Genomic DNA, 12,895 nt, shown 5'->3' on the forward strand with positions numbered 1-12,895 from the left:
GACGTCACTCCTTACTTCCAGCGATTTGAACCTGGAACCTGCGGACCTAACAGTCCCTGTAAACCCGGGGTGGTGGTGGAGGGGTGGGGGTTGGGGGGGCAGTAGGGATCCCCGCTCTTTCCAGGCTTCTCAAAGGGACCCTCGCTTTGGAAAAGTAGTACCTCCCCTTTCAGCCCGCCCACCCCCGGGGGAGCACTCGGAGGCTCCCTTTGGTCGGTGCGGCTGGTGGCTGGGGGCTCTGCCCACGTGGGGCGTGCGGGGCGGGAGGAGTGTCCCCGGCAGCTCACCCCGCAAGCACGACAACCACCACCGCCTGGGGCCGGGAAGCCGGGGCGTGGCCTGGAAGCCGGGGCGGGGCCGGGAAGCCGGGGGCGGGGCTGGGAGGGTGGCGTCACGGCCCCGCCCCCGGCCGGCTCCCTCCTTCCTGCGAGGCGCCGCCGCCGAGTCCTCACCTGGAGGGACAGGTGTGCTCATCTCGCGTCTCGGGAGGCCGGCCAGCGAGTGTCAGGTGAGCGTTAGCAGGAGCCCCGGCTGGGGGCTGGGAGGAGGGTCCGGGGCGGGGGGTCCTCACCGGACGCAGAGGAGAGCCTGGTCAAAGCAGGCTGGTCAGAGAGACGGAGCTGTGCGTGGGTCTGGGGAGGCGCCGGTTGCCCCCAAACTCCTGCGATGCCTCTTGGCTAGAGTCACGTTGTACTGAACATGTAGGCTTTGGAGGGATTGGAAGGAGAGGAAGTTGAAGTGGAAAACAGCAGGTTTCCAAGTATTTCAGCCACAAAGCTATCATTTTTTTGGACCTGGTATCTTTTCTTCGTTTGAAAAGTAATGCGCATGGATTGACTGTTGGGCAAATGGAGCAAAGTAGGAAAGAAATCAGCCGTGGTCCTAACACACGCACGAAACGACTGTGGATATTGCGGTGTATTTTCTTCCAGCGTCTTGTTTGTGTGCACGATCGTGTGACTATAATTTTATCATACTGTATTTACAATTTTTGTGTCTTGCTTTTCTCCTCTTTACATTGTGTCATGAGCATTTTCTCGTGTTGTTATTAGTCATCTGTGTGTGTGTAATCATTATTTTTAATGGCTGCATAATGTTACATTTGAGGGAGGGGCCGTGGCTGGGTGCTCCTCTGAACCCTTGCAGGAAGGATTTGAGGGGGAGACGGGGAAGTGTCAGAGGAAAACACAGGCTCTGGGTCAGGCCAACCTCCACCTCCAACACTGGGATCTCGAGAATGATCTTTGCATCAGTTTCCACATCAGGGAACTGGATCCATAAAGCTACTTCCCCAGAATGTTGTAAGGATTAAGTGAGCTAATTTATGTAGAAAGCCTCCCACATCATCCCCATGGTTCTGGAAGAAAAAGGGTCCACATGTTTGTGAGTTTGGAGGAGGGATTCGGGCCAGCCAGAGCTGCTGAGGGAGTAGACGAAGAGCTGAGGACAGGCTCCCCAGAATGGAGATGTCTCTGGGTCTGGGGCCGATGGGCTCATATCCGCTGTGTGGGGTCCAGGCACAGACAGGACCCTAAGGCAGGACTGTGACCTCCAGGCTCCTGGAAGGGTTCAACCCCTTGGGATAAGCTTCCGGAAGGGCTTTGAAGTGAGAGGACTGGAAGAAAAGTAGGAGGGGAGGGTGAAGGTGGAGCTTAGGAATCAACCCCTTGTACAGATAAAGGAACTGAGGTTCAGAGAACAGGGGATCTGTTCAGGATGCACACAGGAAGCAGTAACAGAGTAGGTGTAGACCCAGGGCTCCTAACCCCCACCCTCACCCCCCCACCACCCCCCACCCCCCACCCCCCCGCCCTAGGGATCTCTGCAACAGAGACTGCGGGATGCTGGGGGAAGGAGGAGGTCAGGGTTGAGTCATCACTGCACTTCGACTAGGCTAAGGTATGCCTAGAGAAAACAGAAGTCTGTTCTTTGGCCTCCGTTTCCTCATCTGTGAAATGGGATGATAACTCCCCCCCACCCCCCACCCCCTTCCTAGTACCCACTGCCAAGCTTGTCCATTGACGGGTAGCCAGGGCCTCCTTCCATTTTTAGGGCCTGTTCAATCTCTGGTCATACACCACCCCCCCATGACCCCCTCATCTTCATGGCCCCCTGGCCATCTTCAGAGAGGGATCTGGGTACCTGTCAGCTGAATCTGGTGAGTACCTGTGGCCCCATCTTGGTTAGGATGAGAAATTCCGTACCTCATCTGTTTCTAGGCCCGAGAGATTTTGCTCTGTGTTTCTAATTTGGCCTTCCTGGAATGTCCCCCTACAGCATGCGACTGCATGGTGGGAGTTTCCCAAGTGCTAAAAAAATCTTGTAGTGAGGGTCCCCGACCCTCTGAAGCCACCTCTTTCTGCCCAGCCTGTCACTCTAGGACAGTAATAAGGCTGTCAGCCTCCCCTAGCAATTTTAGCAGTCTCCGTCTTAACCCTGGTCACACTGATTTCTAATGACTTCTTCTGCGTTCTGGGTCTCCTACAATAGATGCACTTCCCTAGGGCACAGCCCACCCCAAGGCCCAGGCCAGTCCCAGCTCTGTTCCCTGTGACTGCATCAGTAATAACTGTATCTGTCATTCAGGTGCCAGACTCCGGGCTGCAGGCTTTATGTGCATCAACTCTCGTAATCCAATGGACATTCCATATCTTTCTTTTCTTTCTTTTTTTTTTTAAGTTTATTTATTTTTGAGAGACCGACGGAGCAAGTGGGGGAGGGGCAGAGAGAGAGGGAGACACAGAATCCGAAGCAGAATCCAGGCTCCGAGCCGTCAGCACGGAGCCCAAGGCGGGCCAAGCTCAAGAACTGTGAGATCATGACCTGAGCCGAAGTCAGCCGCTTAACCGACTGAGCCACTCAGGTGCCCCTCATGTGCGCATTGTAAAACACATGAAAATAGAGTATTTGGAAAGCTAAGATTGGAAACTTAAATAAGAATACAAATTCTGATCTTTCTTCCCACACCCCAGTAGATTGCCTAGGGAACTTCCTGGGCGCTGGCATCTACTTTGGAGACAGCTCCGTTAGTGGTCACCAGAATCCCCTGGATGCTTTTCAGCGTAGGTGAGCAGACTCACGGTGTCCTGAAGAGGAAGGGGACCCGTTCATCAGGGCCTCAGATCCATGCAGGTTCCTGTTGGCGTGCCCCGTGGGGAACGAAGGCTGAGTGGGGTACAGTCCCTAAGGCAGGGTGAGGCCCCGGGGTGGGTCTGAAGGGTAAATTGGAGTCCTTCCTAACCTTTGTGAATGTTAAATCATGTTCTGGTACACTCTCTCAGTCTCAGGTTTCTACCTGTAAAACAGGTGGGGTGATCTCCCGCTCATAGGCTGGCTGTGGAATTAAGCACGAGCCAATGAAAAGTGCCTGTTGTGGTGCCTCATGGTCCAGCAAATTCGAGTTCCCTCACTCTCTCCCTCTTCTTCCTTTCTGTGTGCAGAACTCCAAGCTGTTCTGAGCAAAACCGGTGGATAAATCCCATATTTAGCTGCTTGCGATTAAAGACCCTTCGTGCCTCCATCTCCCTCATCAACCTTCTCCCCCCAGGGAGGGGGATCCTGGGTGCCATTTGACTGGTCTCCCTACGGTGGGCCCCCCCAGCTTCAAATGTCTGAGATTCCTACCGTAGCGTTGGGTTGGCTCGGGCTGTTCCTCTCCACCCTCCAAATCTCCCCACCTTCGAGCCCCTCCTCCTTCTCCCTTCCCCAGGGGCAACTCCCCAATTTCTCCAGGGAAGGGGCTTGGTGGGCAATCTGGTTAGAAGAGGCCTCAGGGACTTATCTGGATGCTCATCCATGTAGCACTTCGCATAAAGTTAGAAACTCCCCCGTTGTGCATTTCACAGGATGCCCTCCCCGGGTGCAGGGTGAGAGGGGCGGCCGGCCACCCCGTGGTGCCACTCCCCCCCACTGACCCCAGGCCACGTGGACGTGACCTGTGGCGCTCACTATTTAGCAGGTCCTCTCCGGGATCCTTCATCCATCTTTTCTCCTGTGTATACCCAGCTGCCCCAGGATTGTCAATTGGAGGCGAGCAGGACTCGGTGTGGATCTCTCAGGCCCCGTGAGGAGTAGGCATCAGGAAATGTTTGTGGACAGACGTGTGACATGGTGAGATGATGAGTCGCCCCAGCTATGCTGAGTCGAGAAGTGTTGCTGTGGGAATTGGGATCATTAGCCGTGGCAATCATCGTAATTCCCGCGGCCCAGTTAATGAGTGGTTGTGCGTCCCAGAGATGGGATTCCTTGGATTCCCAGAGGATGGAAGGAACACGTTTTGGAGAGAACCGGCCGCAGTGCGAACGGGGAGGTCGCGTTGAGCCGAGGGGCAGCGAGGTGACAGACCGAGTTGAAGGAAGGATATAGACAGAGGTGGGAGAGCGGGGATGGGGAGAGGTGAAGCCGGTGGCCCTTTGGTGATGCTGGGGTGCCTGTGCCTATAGCGACCGGCGTTCCCAGCTCCTCTGGGAGTTGATTCCCCCGACAAAGACCAGCAGCACAGGGAACACTGAGAGAGGCTTTGCCCCGGCGGAGGGGGGCGGGAACAAGAGCCCACCCCCAAGAAGGGGTGGACGGGGTGGGGAGGAACCACAGGATAAGTAAGGCCTGTCCCTAAGGGAAGGCTGTCAGGCATCGGCTGGCCCAGGGATGGAAAGTGCCAGGCCCTCGCCTCCACTCCTACAATCACACACCCACAGCAGAATTTGCTCATTGTACAAGTATTTATGGGGCACCCATTACCAATTGGACACCCACAGGAGCATATAAGAGGATTTCTCTCTCCTGGAGCTTATGTGTAAGGGCATTCAAAATAAACAAGTTAATGTTTTCAGCCTGTGGTAAGTGCCATAAAGAAAATAAGATGGGGACGCCTGGGTGGCTCAGGCGGTTGAGAGTACGACTTGGGCTCAGGTCATGATCTCGCAGTTAATGAGTTCGAGGCCCGCATTGGGCTCCGAGCTGACAGCTCGGAGCCCTGGAGCCCGCTTCGGATTCTGTGTCTCCCTCTCTCCCTGCCCTCCCCCGCTCACACTCTGTGTCTGTCTCTCAAAATAAATAAATAAATAAACATAAAAAATTAATAAACAAAAAAAGAAAAGAAAGCAGGATGATCCAGTAGGAGGAGGCAGAGGGGAAGGAGGCCTGCTTAAGATTGTGTGGTCAGGGCACCTGGCTGGCTCACCCGGTAGAGCATGTGAGTCTTGATCTCGGGTTGTGAGTTCGAGCCCCTTGTTGGGTGTGGAACCTACTAAAAGACTGTGTAGTCAAAGAAGGCCCCTCCGAGGAGGTAACTTTTGAGTTGTGACTTGAACACCAGTCATTGTGTTCAAGCCATTGAAGATCTGGGGGGAGATAATTCTAGGCAGGAGGAATGGCAAATGCAAAGGCCTTGAGGCCTTTGAAATGCAAGAAGAAACGAAAAAAGATAGTTTGAGATGAGGTCCGAGAGGCAGGCCGGGGCCAGATCATAGCAGGCCTGGGAAAGAACATGGATCGCACGCTAAGGACAGAAAATACTGGTGTATTTTCGGTAGCCGAGGGGTGTGATCTCCCAGGTAACAGACCACTGTAGTATCCAAGTGAAGGATGTAGACAGTGAGAGGTGACTGGGTTCAGAGTACAGTTGGGAGGTGTTGCTGATGGGATGTGTACAATGTTTTCAATATGGGAGTGGTGGGGGGAGAAAACCCTTTCCCTCTGAGCCCACATGTGTGTGACCTCGGGATCTTTCTCAACAGCGTGCCCCAGATGTGGAATGTGTAGACCTTCCCCATCCAGTCCAGCCCTTAGTTTATAGATGGGGAGACTGAAGAAAGGGCCTTAGAGCCCTCCTTGTCCAGCCCCTCAGAGAGGGGCTGCGAATTCTCCAAATTCCTGCTGAAATCCGGTGGCTGAGCTGGGACTCAAATGTGGGCTTCCTGGCCCCTGGGCCAGGCCTCTTGCTACCGTACCCGGCTGCCTCACCACCGAAGCTGGAGGAGGAGGAGGAGGGAGGAACCACTGCCGGAGAAAGACCAGGCATGGCGATGTGGTGAGATCACCAGGAGAAGCATCTAGAGCCAGTGGAGTCTGGAGAGGCCCGGGCCAAGTCCCTTGCAGCTGCCCTGAGAGCAGTCAGAGGTGGGTGGAACATCATGGAAGAGTCTGGGGGCAAGCTGCCAAGGCCTCGCTGGCCGAGAAGAATGCACCAGGGCAGCATTTTCAGGCTGGCAAGCTGGAGGAGGACCCCTTGGAGCCTGTGGTGGGTCATCGACCCTCGAGGGTCTTGGGAGAGGCACAAGTAGCAGCTAAGAAGAGGAAGACTCAGAAAACGCCCTGCAGGGGCATCTGAGAGCCAAGGCCATAGGTGAAGACGCGGGGTGGGCAAGGCCAGTGGCTCACCTGGGCCCCCCTGCATGTGCATACCTCCGGCCCACCTCCACTCAAGGGGACGGGGAGGGCAAGGGAAGAAGAAGCCGGAGGTGATGCAGCCTGTGTGCTAGAAGTCCGAGTCAGGTGGCCTGGATTTCCCTCCCTGCCCGCTCTTCACAACATTATCAACATCTTCCTCTCCCTCAGGGCCTCTTCTGGGCTAACTTGCCTGTGCATCATCATCTGTATTATCCCCATTTTACAAACGAGACTCAGAGGTTAAGGAACTTTCCTAGGGTCACACGGTTCAAAAGGAGCGAAGTCAGCATTCGAGGCCAGCTTCTTAACCACAGTGGGCTTCCGTCTTGGGCTACCTTTGTGACTTTGAGTGAGCCTCCCCGGGGCTCATTTTCCGCCTGTAGAATGATCGAGCTGGAATCAAGGAGCCCCCTCGGGCTCCTGTGGCTCTTGGTGGGGCCCAGAATTGCTTTTCTAGGAGAGGGGCTCAAGAGTCTGATGGAGGGGCCGGGGACTCGTCTCCGCCCTGTGTTCTCCACCAGCTTGGGAGAAGTGGTTAGGGGCGCAGATTCTGTTGGTCTACTTCCTCTGCAGAGGATGGACGTGTAGGTTGGATGACTCAATGCGGGTAATGTGTCCTATAGAGTGCCTGGCACACAGTAGGTGCTCAATATGTGTAGCTCTTGTTTTGTCAGAGAGAGTGAAGGCTGTCTCTTCACGGACTATTCATTCGCTCATTCAGCAAATATTCATTCACACCTCCTGTGTGCCAGACGCTATTCTTTTTTTTTTTTAATTTTTTTTAACGTTTTATTTTATTTTTGAAAGAGACAGAGCGTGAGCCGGGGAGGGGCAGAGAGCGAGGGAGACACAGAATCGGAAGCAAGCTCCAGGCTCTGAACTGTCAGCATAGAGCCTGATGCGGGGCTTGAACTCACAAACTATCAGATCATGACCTGAGCTGAAGTCGGCCGCTTAACCGACTGAGCCACCCAGGCGCCCCACCAGAGACACTATTCTTGATACTGGTGACCAGTGGTGTCCCCAAAATAGCAATAATGCCCTGCCTTCATGTAGCTTTTATTCTAGAAGGAGACTCAGACCAAAAAAAAAAAAAAAAAAAAAAAAAAAATTCAAGTATCATGTAGAATACGTTATAGAGAGATATGTTATATAGAGAATATGTTAGAGAGAGAAATGATACATAGAGAATATATTATAGAGAGATAAGTGCCAGGAAAAAATGAAGCAGAGAAAGGGGGAAGCAAGTGCCCTAGTGGGGTCAGGATCTTCAGTTAGGAGGACTGGAAGATCTCTCTGTGAAGGGGGTGAAAGCCAAGACCTCAGGGAGGTGAGGGAATGAGCCATGTGGGTGTCTGAGGGAAAAGCATCCCAGGCAGCAGGAACAGCCAGGGCTAAGGCCTCAGCACAGATTGCATAGGGCCATTTGAAGGACCTTCCCTGATGTTTAGTAAACCCCAGGGTGCCCACAGTCAAGACTCAGATTACAGATCCCTTTGGTAAGACTGAAAACTTCCCCCCCATCTCTGGTTTCTTCTGCAATATTGTTTTGTGGTCTGGCAGTTCCAGGGCATTCCTTGAGATCCCCAGCCCGGTGCTCCAGGGTGCCAAGGAAACAGTAGGGTCAGATTGGGAGAGTGTTGGGGAGTCTCTCCTCCTGACCCCAGTGCAGAGCAGCCAGACTCCAGGGTGGGGCCCATGTGAGCTGGGACCTATTGTTCAAGGTTGATTGCATCTTCTGGGTGAGTGAGTGGGTGTGCAGGGAGCGGACTGGGGTGAACTCGAGCGGGCCACACCTTGGGTGTTACGTCCCAGGAGGAATCATGGAGAACCTAGTATGAAGACAGAAGTCAGGCCCAGAGGCTGCTAGAACTCCGTAAGCTTTCTCCCCCCCTTGGAACTGCCTCCATTCCTCCACTCAGTTTTGTGTCACATCTCAGTTTCTCCTTAGAGCTGAGCTGCAAAGCTCTTTAGAAGGACCCTGGGGGGCTAGTCTTCTAGGAGTTTAGGAAAGAGGAGAACTGGGGCCCACACACAGGTAATCAGAGTCTGGGTGTGGGCGGTGGGTGGAGACAGCAGGAGAAAGCCTTGGAGCAGGCCTTAGGGGACAAGTAGATCTTAAGACTGGGTGGCCCAGGAAACTGACCAGGATCCTTCCGTGGGGGGTGGGGATGTGACAAGATTGGACAGGGAAACTGGGACTTTGTGGTTAATGCGTGCCCTTAGGCAAGCACTGTTAAGAGCCTCAGATGCGGGCTCTGTGCTCTGTGCTGTGTAAACTCAGGGAAAGAATAGAGTAGGATTTAATCTGTTGTTGTCTGAGAGGTTAACCACCTCCCCCAGGGCCAGGTGCTTCGCGGATGCTAAAGCCGGACCAGTGCCTTCCTGGAGAGGAAGGCCATAATTGGGAAGCAGAGCCCAGGTCGGAGGGGTGGGCGGTGACACAGGGGTGCATTCCACCCTTGCTCAGTACTTCCAAGGGCCCTCTGCCTGGCGCCCCAGGCCTGGGCACCTTGTGTCACTTTAGGAGAACATGCAGCCCCATGGAGGGCTGGCATCCTTGGACACTGGAAACAGAGCCTCTGGATTCAGGGTTGGCGAGATTGAGATGAGAACAGATGACAAAGGGCATTGGTATGTATCACAGGGTGGTGGCTGGCCTCTAGGACAGGGTCACACTTGGGGACTTCTAGGGGATGAAGGAAATCATAAAAATGGATACAACAGACTCACGTGAGGAAGCGAGATGGGGGGCTGCTGCCTCGGCCAGCTGAGTGTGGTCACAGCCCGGTGTGAGTTTGGACCCAGAGTTGTCCGTTTTCCCAGGGCTTCAAGAGAAATAGGGAATATGGATCTGTAACATGAAATCGGCCTATTGACAATACTGGTTATCAATGAACAAAACAGTATAAATAACAAAGAAACACCGTGCAAGTCCAGCAAAGCCCACCACCTTCCCTGGTGACCCCCTGCTCTGGCAAAGGGTGCGTTGAGGTCAGGTCCCCAGCTGACTGCTGATCTCCCCTGGGAGAAGGTTTGTTGTCACTTTCCTGCTCTTGGAAATGACCTCATGATAGACTCAGTCTTCCAGGGACATCGGGAGAACAGAGCTATCTCTTTGGCTGTGCTGTGTGGTCCTGAGCAAACCCCTCCCCTCTCTGGGTCCCATTTCCTGCTGTGTGATAGAGAAGAACCTGGTCTGCCGGGCTCCCACCAGTTTGGACAGTGTGTGACTAAGTCCCTCAGGCTTGAGGGAAGATGCAGTTATTATAGAAGTGACTCTTCCCAGGAACCATGCTTCCGGGATTGGATACAGTGCACTCTGGCATTTTGTGTGTCCGCAATCACAGTTGTGCCTGTGAATGGATGTGTGTCATAATTTGGAGCTGTGCATGGCGCAGTGTCAATATCGTCTTAATAACTTTGCCCTAGAACCTTTCATTGGCTACCCTGGAAGCTGGTGAGAAGCCTTAATTAATTCTCCCAGTGACCCGGGGAGCAGGGTCTTCTTCCTGATTTGCAGATATGGAACCCCAAGCCCAGAGTTGGGAGGTGCCTTAGCTAACCTTGCACCACTGGCGCCCCTGACTCAAGTGTTAGTTCCGTGGCAGTGTGTGGGGTTCCTCATGAAACCAGTGAGACCAGGATTAGGGTTTGGGGGTCTGTTTTGTACCCATCACAGTTTGAGCTGCTGGAAAAGCAGGGAGGGAGACGGAAAAGGTCTTTGCCTTTGATCTTTCCATGGGTGGTGGTGGTGGTGGTGAGGATAGCTGAGCCCTGGCTACCTCCCTGGGTCTTTTGTCAACATCCCTATCTCTTGCTGTCCTGCCAAATCATTGACCCCTGAATTAACCCGGACTGTGTCCTCTGCAGTCCTCAGAGCCCCCGAAACATTCTCCTCTGGTTTGAGAGGAGAGAGAACCGAGCAGGTGGAAGAGGAGGCTCTGGGTCTAGAAAACCCCAGCTTTTCGTGCGCCCGCCTCCTCCCCACCCCCACCCAGCGTTTCCCACCTGTGCCCCAGACTGGATCAGGGTGTCGGTGTCTGTGTGTTCCCCGGCCCCACACGTAAGACCGCCTTCCCGCAACGCGCTACTCGCCAGGCTGGGGGACTGTGTTTCCCTGCCGCGCCCCCCCTCCCCCCACCAGCGTCCCCGGGAGCCGAGGGCGCGGGCCCTTTAAATCCTCCGGGGCGGCGGCGGCGGGCCGGGGATGACATCAGCGGTCGGGCCCGGGGCTCAATGGGAGCCGGCGGGCGCGCGCCGGGCGGGAGCGCGCGAGCCGGCGGCGGGGGCGGGCGGGCAGGAGGGCCCGGAGGAGGGAGGTGGCGGCGGCGGCGGCGGCGGCGAGAACCTAGAGCCAGAGCCCGGCCGGGGCCGAGCGGAGCGGAGCGCGGCGGCGGCGGCGGCGGCGGCGGCGGCTGGGCCGGGAGAGGCTGGCGCGCCGGGCGGCTCCGCGAATCCTCCGGCATCCGCCCCGGCGGGCCGCCCCCGCCCGCGGCAGCCCCCAGAGCAGCGGCCCGGTACCGGCGCCTTCCCGGCGGGGTAAATATTGGGGGGCCGCGGGCCCGCGGAGGGGCGCAAACCCGGGGGGAAACGGGGCTCCCTCCGCCTCTTTGTTTTTGCGCGAGAGGGAGGGGAGGGGAGGGCGGACACACGCGCGTTCGCACTCCGGTACGGGGAGGGGGGGGCAGCCCGGGCGCCGCCCGCTCGGCCCGGCGAGGACAAAGGCGCGGCTGGGGACGAGGAGGAGGAGGGTGACTATTATTTTGCAGGCTTAACCGGGGGAGGCCCCCCCAGTCTGGCCCGCCTCCCCCTCCCCCAGCTGGACTCTTCAAGGCCCCAGCCGGCCGAGAGGCCACCCCGGGCTGGGATTGGGGGGGACGCTGCGGGGGGGGGGGGGGGAGGGGAGGTCCGGGACTAGGGTGCTGGGGCCACCCTAGACTGTTGATACTGTTGATTCGGGCTTCTCGGCCAAACCCTGGGCTTCTGTGTGTTTCACTGGACAATCAGCAGCGCCTCCCCCCTTCTCTCCCGGCTTGGGGCTCCGGACCTGGGGGTCAGCGAGGCTGCTCCCGTGTGTTGGATGGGGGTGCTCGGGGGGCGCCTGGGGGCCCTGAGGTGATGGGGTGTGTGGTCACTCAGCCACAGATTCTGTTTTCCTTTGTGGAGAGAAAGAAAGGGGTGGGGGTTATTTATCAGATCGCATTCTCCCGTTTCTGCTGGGAGAAATCCATGTTTTGCGAGTCTCCGTGGACACAAACTATGTTTTGTCCGGGTCTCTCTAGAGAGAGGATTCCCAAGCTCCTCTTCACGCCCAAACTCAAAGCGGGGTGAGCCCCCTCCCCAACTTTTCCCTTAGTTCTCTTGCTTGTGTTCTCAGCACAACCTTCCTGGGCACAGCCTTCCGCAGGGAGAAGGATTTGGGGAGAAGGGGATCCAGAGTGTCTGAAGTTACGCCCAGCGGATGCCTGTTTGGGGGCTCCTTTGCCTTACTGTCTAGAGCGTCCCTCCAATTTTTATTTTAATGGTCCAGTGATAAGGGCTCTGGCTGGGGGTGAGGGGGTATCAGAGAGTAAGAAAACTGTCCATGTGCTCTGCTGCTTGGTAGTTTGTGTAATTTTTTTTTAACCAGCTGAAACTCCGGATTTGCGTCTGCCTTTTTTTTTTTTCTTTTTCACTTCGTTTTTTCCACCCCCATCCCACCCCCCACCCCCCCTCCCCCCCATGGGAGAATCGGCAAAGAGCTGGAAAGCTTCTCCTTTTCCTGACTCTATCCTTTCTCCTTTCCTCTGGGCGGCTTTTTAGGGGACAGTGCTGGGACAGTCTAGGCTCTCTCTGGGGCCCTGCCCCCCGCCCCGGGTCTGGGTGGCTAGCGCCCAGCCGTGGTTTCCTGCAGGGCTGTTGTTTGCACCCTCTCTTCTTCCCTTCTCTGCCCACAGCCCGGTGAGTGGGGAGGGGCTGGGGGGTCATGTGCAGTGTATTTATGTAATTTATGTAAGACACCCAGACGGAGGGCGCGGGTATTTATATAACCTGGCGTGGGTATTTATGTAATATAGGATGCGGGTATATTTATGTTTCTCTCCTAACCTGCGGCTTTCCTGGCTGCCATGTGTGGTCTCTGAATTGGCGTTGGCAGAAAACGGACTGGGGGGGCAGTGTTTGTGTATGTACACACCCGTGACCCCCCCCCCCAGTCCCCTCCCCCTCTGTGCGGCTCACGGTGTGCGTCTGCTTTTCTTTCTTCCTTTGGTGGGTACACACAGGTCGGTGTGTATGTGAAATGTGAGTTTTCTGCAAATGTGGAGAGTGTTCCCGCTGGCAGCCGCGGCACCTCAGCCGGGACTGGCCAGGCGTGTGGGCAGAGGCCCTTGGTTGAGAGCCCAGAGTTTGGCTGGCATGGGGTGGAGGCTACTTCCTTGTGGCCACCGGGGGCAGGGCCAGTGGCGGCTCCCTGGGAGTTAGGTGCCAGGGCTGGATGTGTGTCCTGGGCAGGAGCTGTTGG

The 12,895-nt window shown here is 56.0% G+C and overlaps 1 protein-coding gene across 8 annotated transcripts in view; it reads left to right on the top strand.

Moving 5' to 3' along the window:
* Positions 1-400: 400 nt before the first annotated feature.
* The window catches only part of CSNK1E (casein kinase 1 epsilon), a 34,499-nt gene continuing 22,004 nt past the window's right edge, over positions 401-12,895 (top strand). For 2 of the 8 annotated variants that reach the window (XM_086712276.1, XM_086712277.1), the window contains exon 1: positions 10,674-10,932. The gene's annotated coding sequence lies outside the window, so the exon portion shown is untranslated. Of the gene's footprint in view, positions 509-10,668; positions 10,933-12,895 lie in introns of those variants that run through there. The other 6 variants (XM_086712274.1, XM_086712273.1, XM_086712275.1 and 3 more) reach the window with 6 other exon arrangements.

This window comes from Puma concolor, chromosome B4 (genome assembly GCF_028749965.1).
Source record: "Puma concolor isolate L17-30 chromosome B4, mPumCon1.1.hap2, whole genome shotgun sequence".
NCBI lineage: Eukaryota > Metazoa > Chordata > Mammalia > Carnivora > Felidae > Puma > Puma concolor.